Genomic DNA, 9994 nt, shown 5'->3' on the forward strand with positions numbered 1-9994 from the left:
CTCCATGTAACACTACAGAGACAGGTGTCTCCAACTGATAATGGTGTCAGATACCAGGCAGGGGATGCTCCTTAGTGGGACAGGAGCTCAGGCAGACCCCCCCAAACCACAGGGAGCCAGATGCCCAAATTCAAGTCATTAGTGATGTGCGGCAGGGCTGGGTGAGAGAATCCTGGTGGTCTCCATGGCGGCTGGCAAGGAAATGGCTCTGGAAAGCACAGGAGAGGGCAGTTGCAGCAGGCAGTGGTGGGCGGCCTTACTCAGAGTGGACCAAGGCCCCAGCTCCTTGTCCAAAGCCAAAGCCCTTGGACCTGAAATTTTTAGCATAGCATCCTTTACAGTAAATCTTGTCATCCTTGTCTGCCAGTGTGGTTGACTCAAGGCCTTTGTTGCACTTGACACATCAGAAGCAGGATTTATGCCAAGACTTTCCAGCCCCGATCACCTTCTCTGCAGCATAGGCTGCCTGGCTACATCGAAGGCAGTGCTCAGAGCCTCCAGTCTTTTGGGCGATCTTGGTTGCATTGGGGTTAGTGGTGGACCTGTGGCCAGGGGCTTCCTCATGCTTGATGCCTAGGGTCTCTCCCTTGTCAGTACTCACCATGCTCGTGCCCTGCCTATAGCCATAGCCTTTTGGCCCATACCTCTTGCCATAGCAGAATTTGTAGTAAATCTCCTCTCCATGCACAGCCACAGTAGTGCTGTCCAGATTCTTCTTGCAGGCCATGCACAGGAAGCATGACTTATGGAAGCTGTTGCCCTCACCCTGGACCTCTTCAGCAAAGTACACTGTCTTTTGGCATACCCCACATTTCTTGCCTCCTCCCCAGTTTGGCATTCTGGGAGCTGGTGGGCAGTGGTGCACGGGACAGATGCAGTCAGAAGCGGTGGGTAGGTGCATCTTGCCTGCGAGCTGTTGTTCGTTCCTCCGGAAGTTTTCTTTTAGGTCTTGCAACACTTCATGTCAAGCTCTCCTGGCCTTTAAAGTTTGTATTGAGAAGTGTTTTGTAATTCTAATGGGTTTACCTTTTAAATTATTTGTTGCTTGTTCTCTAAGCACTTTTAAGATTCTATGGTTGTGTTGGACTTCTTGAATTTTGATGGTATGCCATGGAGAGGTATTTTTCTGACTGTGGCTATTAGGGCTTCTATATGCCTCATTTATCTGTATATGAAAATTTCCCTTACTTGGAAAATTTTTATTATTATTCCAGTAAATACTTTTTATGCCATTTTTCTGTCTTCTGATCTTTTTTTTTTGTATTTATGACAGGGTGTATAGGGTCTCACTGTGTAGATTGGACTCGCAATGATCCACCTGTTTACAGCCTCCCAAGTGCTGGGATTACAGGTGCATGCTGCCAAGCCCAGTCTCAATTGCCATCTCAGCAGTACCCATTCAACGCCTCATGCATGAACTTTGGGGAATTTAAGAATTTTGAATCCCCAGTTCCACGAGAGAGAGAGAGAGAGAGAGAGAGAGAGAGAGAGAGAGAGAGAGAGAGAGAGAGAGAGAATTTTGAAAGCTACTCTGTTGGCTTGTCTGCTCAAAGTTTTATTTTTGGTTTTTGTTTATTTTGCATTGAGACTTTCTAGTTGATTGTGGTGAAAAGCTTTGTTTCTAGCACAGAGGCCCTTTTAGGTAATGTCTACTTTTCAGTGTTGTCTTCTGAGCATGACCATTGGCTTTTTCTTCTATTCCAGGATCTAATAACCTTTATTTGAGATGAGAGATTTACCCCAGTATCAAGTTTTGGCCAAGCACACAATTTTCTAGGAATAGGCCACAATAGTGTTAATCATCCCAAATTAATTTAGAAATCAGCATCCCAAAGAAACCAACTAATAGCCATGTCTATGTCTTCTTGGTTGCAGTAATATAATAAGCATCAATTTTGGTGTCATATTCAAATTAAGTATGGACAAACCCTAAACACCAATAAAATATCACCCCAATCATAGAAAAGAGATTGATAAGAGCTGGGGATTTGGCTTAGCAGTAGAATGCTTGCCTAGCAAGCTGGAAGCCCTGGGTTTGGACCTTGGCACTAAAAACAAAAATAAACCTTCCCTTAAAACAATTCAACCTAATGAAAGAGATCTATAATTGTAGTATGAACACTAAGACACAATACTGACCTACTATTGACCTATAGTAAGTAGCTATAAGTGGAACAATTTTACCTTTACCAACAATAGAATAGTATTAAACACAATAATATAAATTTAGCTAGCTAATCCGAGATTCATAAAGCTTAGTAGTTATATTAATAGTTATAGGGGGTGGGGAGCCAGAGAATTAAAAGAGCAAAATTTGAAAAATTAATAAATAGGATGTGAGGATCAAAGGAAAATTTACTTCTCATTTAGAAGTAAAAGGAAATCAAGTTTTATGGGACCGTCAAAAGAAAGAACAAACAAGAAAAAGGAGAAAATATAAACAGATTAAAACTGATCTATACAACAAAGATAAGAAGGAAGAGAAAAAAGTTGAAAGAAAAGGAAAAAAGTAAACTAAAAGATTAAAAAAGGAGTAAAAGCCCCAACTTCTCCAAAACAAAATAAAATGCCAACTACTGGAAAATAAAAATAATACAAAATAGAAAAATTTTAAAACGATAGAGTCAAAGAGAAAATTTCTGTGTTATTAAATAAATGATTTCCAAGAACTACAGGCTTGGGATCCAATGAGTGACAATGTCCTATGCCTAGCTTTAGGGCCTATGGGTTGTTGAAGTACCCTAACTATACCAGAGGTTCCTGTGATGGTCCCCAGACTGTGGTTACCATCCATACTAAGGCATGCCCTTGCTCCATTGGTAGTTGGGAAACAGGATCAGCCCTATGGTCTCTGTTATATGTAGGTTACATGGTGGAGATTTTATTGCTTTTGTGACTGGGTCCAGCTGTGCAGTTCAGGTTGGCCTTGAACACACTGTATACCCCAGGCTGGCCTTGAACTCACTATCTAGCCCAGGCCGGCCTTGAACTCACAGATTCTCCTGCCTCAACCTTGTGAGGCTGGGATTCCAGCTATGTGCCACCACACCTGGCATGATAAAAGTTTGAGGGGTCCATTGGAATTAATGTCTTCTCTCCCCACGTATTTTTTCTCATGCAGGCTCAGGTAGCTTGGTTAATTCTTGCCTCTGCTACCTTGCTTCATGGGGAAACAAAATACAGATCTTCTTGGAATTGGTTGATGCCCTTGCATCAGAAGGCATTGTACTGGAACAGGGATGCTTGATTGCCTGGAGGAGTCTTGAGTGTGTGTGCCTGCTGATATGGGGGAGAGACTCTGCTACTCTCATTTAAAAAATAACTCCAGTCTATTCTATAATTTATTTAAGTAGTTCAACAGTGATTGATATTTAGGTTATTAAAAATACTCTATCATTTAAGAAGTTGTAATTAGTAACCATTTATATAAGCTAGTGTATCTATAAGATAAATTTTTATTTATGGGTGAAATAGTATGAATAGAAATAACTTTGAGAATGCTGCTAGGTTGTCTTCTCTTGAAGGCTTCCACCCATAAAACAGGGGAGTATGTATCTCCTCACCCTCTGACCATCATAGTACATTTAGAAAACCTGGGTCTTTGCAAAGTTCTCTATGTAAAAAATGATTTTGAAATGTTGCTTTATTTTTGTGTTTTTTCTTGCTGTGAGTGAAGTGAGATTTCATGTACTTATGAGACATACATTTCTTTTACTGTATGTATCTTTTGTTCATTTTTAAATGGAGATGGCAGTCTTATTCTTATTGATTTGTAGCTGCTCTTTGTATGTTAGGAAAATTAGCCTTTTGCCATTTAAACTCAAAATGCTTCCATTCATTTAGAATGTCCTTTGGTTTTTAAATTTTATGTTGCGTTTGACCATTTAGAATTTTTTTATTTCTTTGTGGTTAGGTTCATTAATCTTTTCCTGTATGATACAGATTTGGGTTATACTTGAAAGATTATTTCTCCTCCTTGTTCTAAGACAATAAAGAAAACTATGAACTGTTTCTAGTATAGTAATGGCTAGTTGTAGTTTCAATTTATGTATAAATTTTTATTATTTAGAATTCATTCACTTCATTTGTCATAAGCTGTGTTATGGATTCAACTTATTTATTTCTGAAGAACTATCTGCTTGACTTCAAACATATGGATAACATCTTCATCTCTGTTTCTCCAGTTCTAAACAGTTTGCGGTCTGTCATAGGTCATCAGTATGTGTTGTTTGAATGAACAATATGATACTCTCTGGCCTTATCATATTTAGTACCTGTATTATTATGACAGACATATCCTATGTTGACCCTCAAGGAATCATACCTTGTATTATCTCTTTTGAAGTACATATAGAATTTATGATTTGCTTTTTATTGGGAGAATATGGCAAAAGTGATAAGATTTCCCTCCTTTGATGAATTTACACTAGATTGCAATAGTGATAGGATGTCACTTTCCTGATTACATTGCAAAGAAGTTCACTACACATTAGCTAAGAAAATGATTCAACAGAAGAAGATAACAATTATAAATATATATGCACTGGGCCAGGTAGATAGCTCAGTGGAATAAGTATTTGCCTGGCACGCACAAGGTCCTTAGTTCTTTCCCTGGTACGACCAAAATAAATAAATAAACAAGCACCAAACACTGGCAACCCCTCGTCAAACACTACTGAACCTAAATTATCAGATAAACATCTGCATAATTATAGTGAGGCATCTCAATATTCTACATCACAAAAAGACATAATCACCTAGATGAAAGATCAGTGAAAAAATATCAAAGTTCAATCAAATCTTTGAACAACTGGACTTAACAGATATCTACAGAGTGTTCCACCAAACAACAACAGAATACATTCTTTTCACTGTATTTTTAGAATGCACATCGAACTTTCTCCAAAATAGACCACATACTAGACAATGAAGCATGCTTAAACAAATGCAAACTACATTATCCTATGCATGCTATCAACCATAGTGGAATAAAACTAAAAATCAATGGCAAAAGAAATCATAAAAATTCTACAAACACATGAAAATTAAGTAGTATATTCTTAAATAACTAATGAGTCACGGAATAAATCAAGAAAAAAAAATCAGTTCCTAGATTCAAATGATAATTCCTGCACAATGTGCCAGAATCTATGAGATATATGATGGCAGTCCTAAGTTTATAGGTAAATGTTCACATCAGAAACATGGAATAAAGTAAAGTAAATAACCTAATGATGTACCTCAAGATCTTAGAAAAACAAGAGCAACCCAAATCCAAAACCAGGAAAAGGGAACAAATTATAAAGATCAGCAGAGAAATTAATGAAATCAAGACTAAAATACAATACAAAGAATCAATGAATCAAATAGGTGGTTCACTTAAAGAATAAACAAAGTAAATAAACCCCTAGTCAATCTTACTAAAAAGGAAAGAAAAGATCCATATTAATGCAAGTAGAAAAGAAACAGCTGAAATCACAGCAGACACCACCAAAATCCAGTGAAGATTAGTCATATACTACATAACTACTTTGCAAATCTGTACTAGACAATCCAGAAGAAATGGATAGATTCTGAGGTACATATACATCAACAAAACTGAACCAAGAAGATACAAAACTCCTGAATAATCAAATACTGTAACAGGCAATGAAACTGAGCCCATAATAAAAAAACTACCAACTAAGACAAGTCTACAACCTGGTGGATTCACCACTGAATTCTACAAGAACTTTAAGGAAGATTTAATGTGAATAATCCTCAAATTCTAATGAAATTGAAAGGGAAGGAGCACTACCAAACGGAATAGCAATATCTTGATTCCAAAAACAGATAAGGACTCAAAAAACAACACTATAGGTCAACCCCTCTGATGAACATAGATCCAAAATTCCTCAACAACAAACTGGCAAACAGAATACCAGAAATCATTAAAAAGATCATATATCATGACCAACTGGGCTTCATCCCAGGGAAGCAAGGATGCTTCAACATATGCAAATCAATAAATATAACATATTACATGAACAGAAGCAATGATGAATATTATCATCTCAATAGCTGCAAAACAAGCCTTTGACAAAATCCAGCATCCATTCATGTTAAAAGTCTTTTATGCAAAACCTACTGCTGCCAATATTATATTAAATGAGGAAACCTGGAAGTTCTCCCTCTAAAAGTCAGGAAGAGTGTCCATTATCACTACTCCTGTATAATGTAGTAATCAAAATATTAGCAAAAGCAATCAGGCAAGAGAAAGAAAACAGATATGCATAGGACAAGAAGAAGGCAAACTCTCCTTGTTCATAGAGGACATGATCCTTTACATAAAAATCCCCCACATTCCATCAAAATTCTCCTAGAGCTGAGTGTGGCAGTGCATGCTTGTAATCTTAGCACTTGGGAGGGTGAGGCTGGAACGTTCTAATGAGTTCAAGGCCAGCATGGGCTACATAGTGAGTTCAAGATCAGTCTGCACTACAAAGCAATACCCTCCTCAAAAAAACAAAACAAAATCTCCCAGAACTAATAAAGTATTTCAGTAAGGTAGCAATAGCATTTCTGTTCACCAATAATAAATTCGCCAAGAAAGAAAGTGAAAAAAAAAAAACCCAAACATTCCTTATAGCTTCAACAAAAAGTAGGGCCGGGGAGATAGCTCAGTAGAATGAGTGCTTGCCTGGGAAGCACAAGGTCCTGAGTTCAATCCGCCGTGTGAAAAAAAAATTAAACTTTTAAGAATTAACCTGACAGAGGAAGTGAAAGGCCTCTTAATGAAAACTGCATACTCTGAAAAAGGGAATTGAAGAGGATATCCGCAAATGGCACGATGTTCCTTGTTCCTGAATAGGCAGAACCAATATTGTCTGGCGGTTTGAACCAGGTGAAGAAGGAACCAAAACCGGGCGCGGGCAGTAGCCGCGGTTCCCTGAAGAGCCGAAGATGGCAGTGAATGTACGCTCAGCATCAGTCACCAGCGATAATCTATGTCGACATGACATGCTGGCCTGGATCAATGAGTCTCTGCAGTCGAATCTGACAAAGATTGAACAGTGTGCTCAGGGGCTGCCTATTGTCAGCTTATGGATATGCTCTTCCTTGGCTCCATTGCCTTGAAGAAAGTGAAATTCCAAGCTAAGTTAGAACACGAATATATCCAGAACTTCAAAATACTACAAGCAGCTTTCAAAAGGATGGATGTTGATAAAATACTTCCTGTGGATAAATTAGTAAAAGGAAAGTTTCAGGACAATTCTGGTGAATTTGTTCAGTGGTTCAAGAAATTTTTTGATGCAAACTACGATGGAAAAGAGTATGACCCTGTAGCTGCCAGACGTCAGGAGACTGCAGTGGCTCCTTCTCTTGTTGCTCCAGCTCTGAATAAAACGAAGAAACCTCTCGGCTCGAGCAGTGCAGCTCCTCAGAGACCCACTTCAGTGCAGAGAACTACTTCAACGCCTAAGGCTGGCCCAGGGGTGGTGCGGAAGAATCCTGGTGTGGGCAGTGGTGACGACTAGTTCGCTGAAATGATGCTGCAGGTCAGTGTACTGAAACTTACTGTTGAAGATTTGGAGAAAGAAAGAGAAGATTGAAGATTTCTACTTTGGAAAGCCAGGGAACATTGAATTGATTTGCCAGGAGAATGGGGTGGGGGAAATGACCCTGTATTGCAGAGGACTGTAGACATTCTCTATGCCACAGATGAAGGCTTTGTGATACCTGATGAAGGGGCCCAAGGAGGAACAAGGAGAGTATTAACACCATTGACCAGCAGAGAAACATTGGAATTGTTCTCTCCAAATCATGTGCTTAGCTGTAAAATACTCCCTTTTATTATTCTTAGAAGATTCACTGGTTTCTTTTCAAAAGCAAAAAGTACCTCTTTTTAAAAGTGCACTTTTTAAAAGTGCAGAAGTTTCACTCCTTTTCCAATAAATTTGAGTTAAGAGTTTTTACCTTGTAGCAGAGCAGTATTAACATCTCGGTGGTTCATCTGGGGAACAGAGAGGCTGACTTTGGGGCTTACTATGTGGATGCTGATTGCTGATTGTGGAGAAGGTGTTTTTCTGTAATGCACTAGATGCCAACCTCAGTAGAGAAATGTAAAGATTGAATTGAATTTTAACCTAATGTGAAATCTTGGCAGATAATGTGTTAATTAATAAATGCCAAAAAAGAACCAATATTGTTAAAATGATCATACTTCCCAAACTGATAAATAGATTTTATACATTCATAATCAAAATACCAATACCGTTCCTCACAGAACTAGAGAAAGTAATCCTGTAATACATATGGAACCAGAAGAGCAAAAGCAATCCTGACAACAAGGACAAAGCAGGAGGCTTCAGAATTCTGGACTTCAAGTTAAATTACAAAGCTCTAGTGATAAAAGAAGCATTAGTACTATCTCAAAAGCAGATATGTAGATCACTGGCATAGAATAGAGGATGCAAAAATAACCCTAGGCTCATTCAGCTATCTGATCTTTGACAAAGGGGCCCAAAACATGTGCTGGAGGAAAGATAGCCTCTTTAACAAATGGTGCTGGGAAAGTTGAATCAAGATCTGTATCTCTCACCATATAATAAACTAAAATAAAAATGGATCAAAGATCTAAATGCTAAAACAGAAGCAATGTACTGGAAGATAAAATAGGGAAAACTCTTGATGACATAAGCATAGGCAAGGACATGCTGAGCAGAACCCTAATTGCACAAGAAATAATATCAAGAATCAACAAATGAGATAATTCCAAATTAGAAAGCTTCTGCACAGCAAAGGAAACAACCAACAGAGTGAAGAGACAACTTGCAGAATGGGAAACATTTGCCAGCTATCCCTGGGACAGAAGACTGATGTCTAACATATATAAACAATTCAAAAACTTACATCCCTTAAAACAAAATACCGAATCAAACACGGGCAATTGAAATGAGTACACACATCTCAAAAGAAATACAAATGGCCTAAACACATGAAAATGTTAACATTGCTAGCCATTTAAGAAATGCAAATCAGCCCAACAGTGGTGACCCAGGCTTGTAATCCCAGCCGTTGGGAGGATGAGGCAGGAGGATCCTTGAGAGTTTGAGACCAGCCTAGGCTACAACAAGGACAACCTGAACTGCATAGCAAGACCCTGTCTCAAAAAGACACACACACACACACGCATGCACACATGCATGCAAGCACACACACAAATCAAAACAGCACTCAGAGTCCACCCCAGAAAGAATATTTACCATCAAGAAATGTTTGTGAGGCTTTAATGAAAATGGAAACTAGTAGAAGCTCCATGTGTGATGGCTGAGTGATTGGGTCACCTTGAGCAGGAGAAGCTGAACTAAATGGGCTCAGCAGTCCCACACCCTAGGGTGGCTTATCGTCTAGATGGCGTAAAGGGGGATTGAAGAAGGAAAGATCTGCTCCTGTTTCTTCGGAGGAACTCTAGTCTTCCCCTTCGCCTGGGACGTTATCTCCTGGCTTCCAGCACAGATCTTTCAGCCTCCTGCTGGAGACTCTTCTCCTTCCATCACAGACCTGTCAGCATCCTGACTCAGACTCACATGGGACACTGCAGTGAGCTCCAGGTCTCTGACTGAATTGTTCGGTCTTCAGTGTGCAGACAGACCCTCTGTGCTCTTTGTCATCTGACTCGGTGGTGGCCATGGTAAGCCAATCTTGCACAGTCTAGTATATCTCGTGTTATATCTGTTTCTCTAGTAAACAGTGACTGACACATTATGGAAATCAGTATGCAGAGTCCTCAAAAACTAAAAGTAGAAATTCCATTCAGTCAGCTCTTTTGGAAGAGTCAAAGACATCATATTTTACTGATACATACACACCCCATGTTTATAGCAACAAAGTGCATAATAGCTAAATCTTGGCAGCAGCCTATACATCCATCAAAAGATGAATAGATAAAGGTAGTTTGGCATGGATACAGAATGAAGTACTAGTCTGCCATAAAGAATGAACGAATGTGAGT

The 9994-nt window shown here is 39.0% G+C and overlaps 2 pseudogenes; one reads left to right on the top strand and one right to left on the bottom strand.

Moving 5' to 3' along the window:
* Positions 1 to 256: 256 nt before the first annotated feature.
* LOC101571734 lies at positions 257 to 838 on the bottom strand (annotated as a pseudogene).
* A 6104-nt stretch (positions 839 to 6942) lies between these two features.
* Positions 6943 to 7758, top strand: LOC101572133 (annotated as a pseudogene).
* Positions 7759 to 9994: the final 2236 nt, after the last annotated feature.

The sequence above is a fragment of the Octodon degus genome, unplaced genomic scaffold (assembly GCF_000260255.1).
Source record: "Octodon degus isolate 3935 unplaced genomic scaffold, OctDeg1.0 scaffold00280, whole genome shotgun sequence".
NCBI lineage: Eukaryota > Metazoa > Chordata > Mammalia > Rodentia > Octodontidae > Octodon > Octodon degus.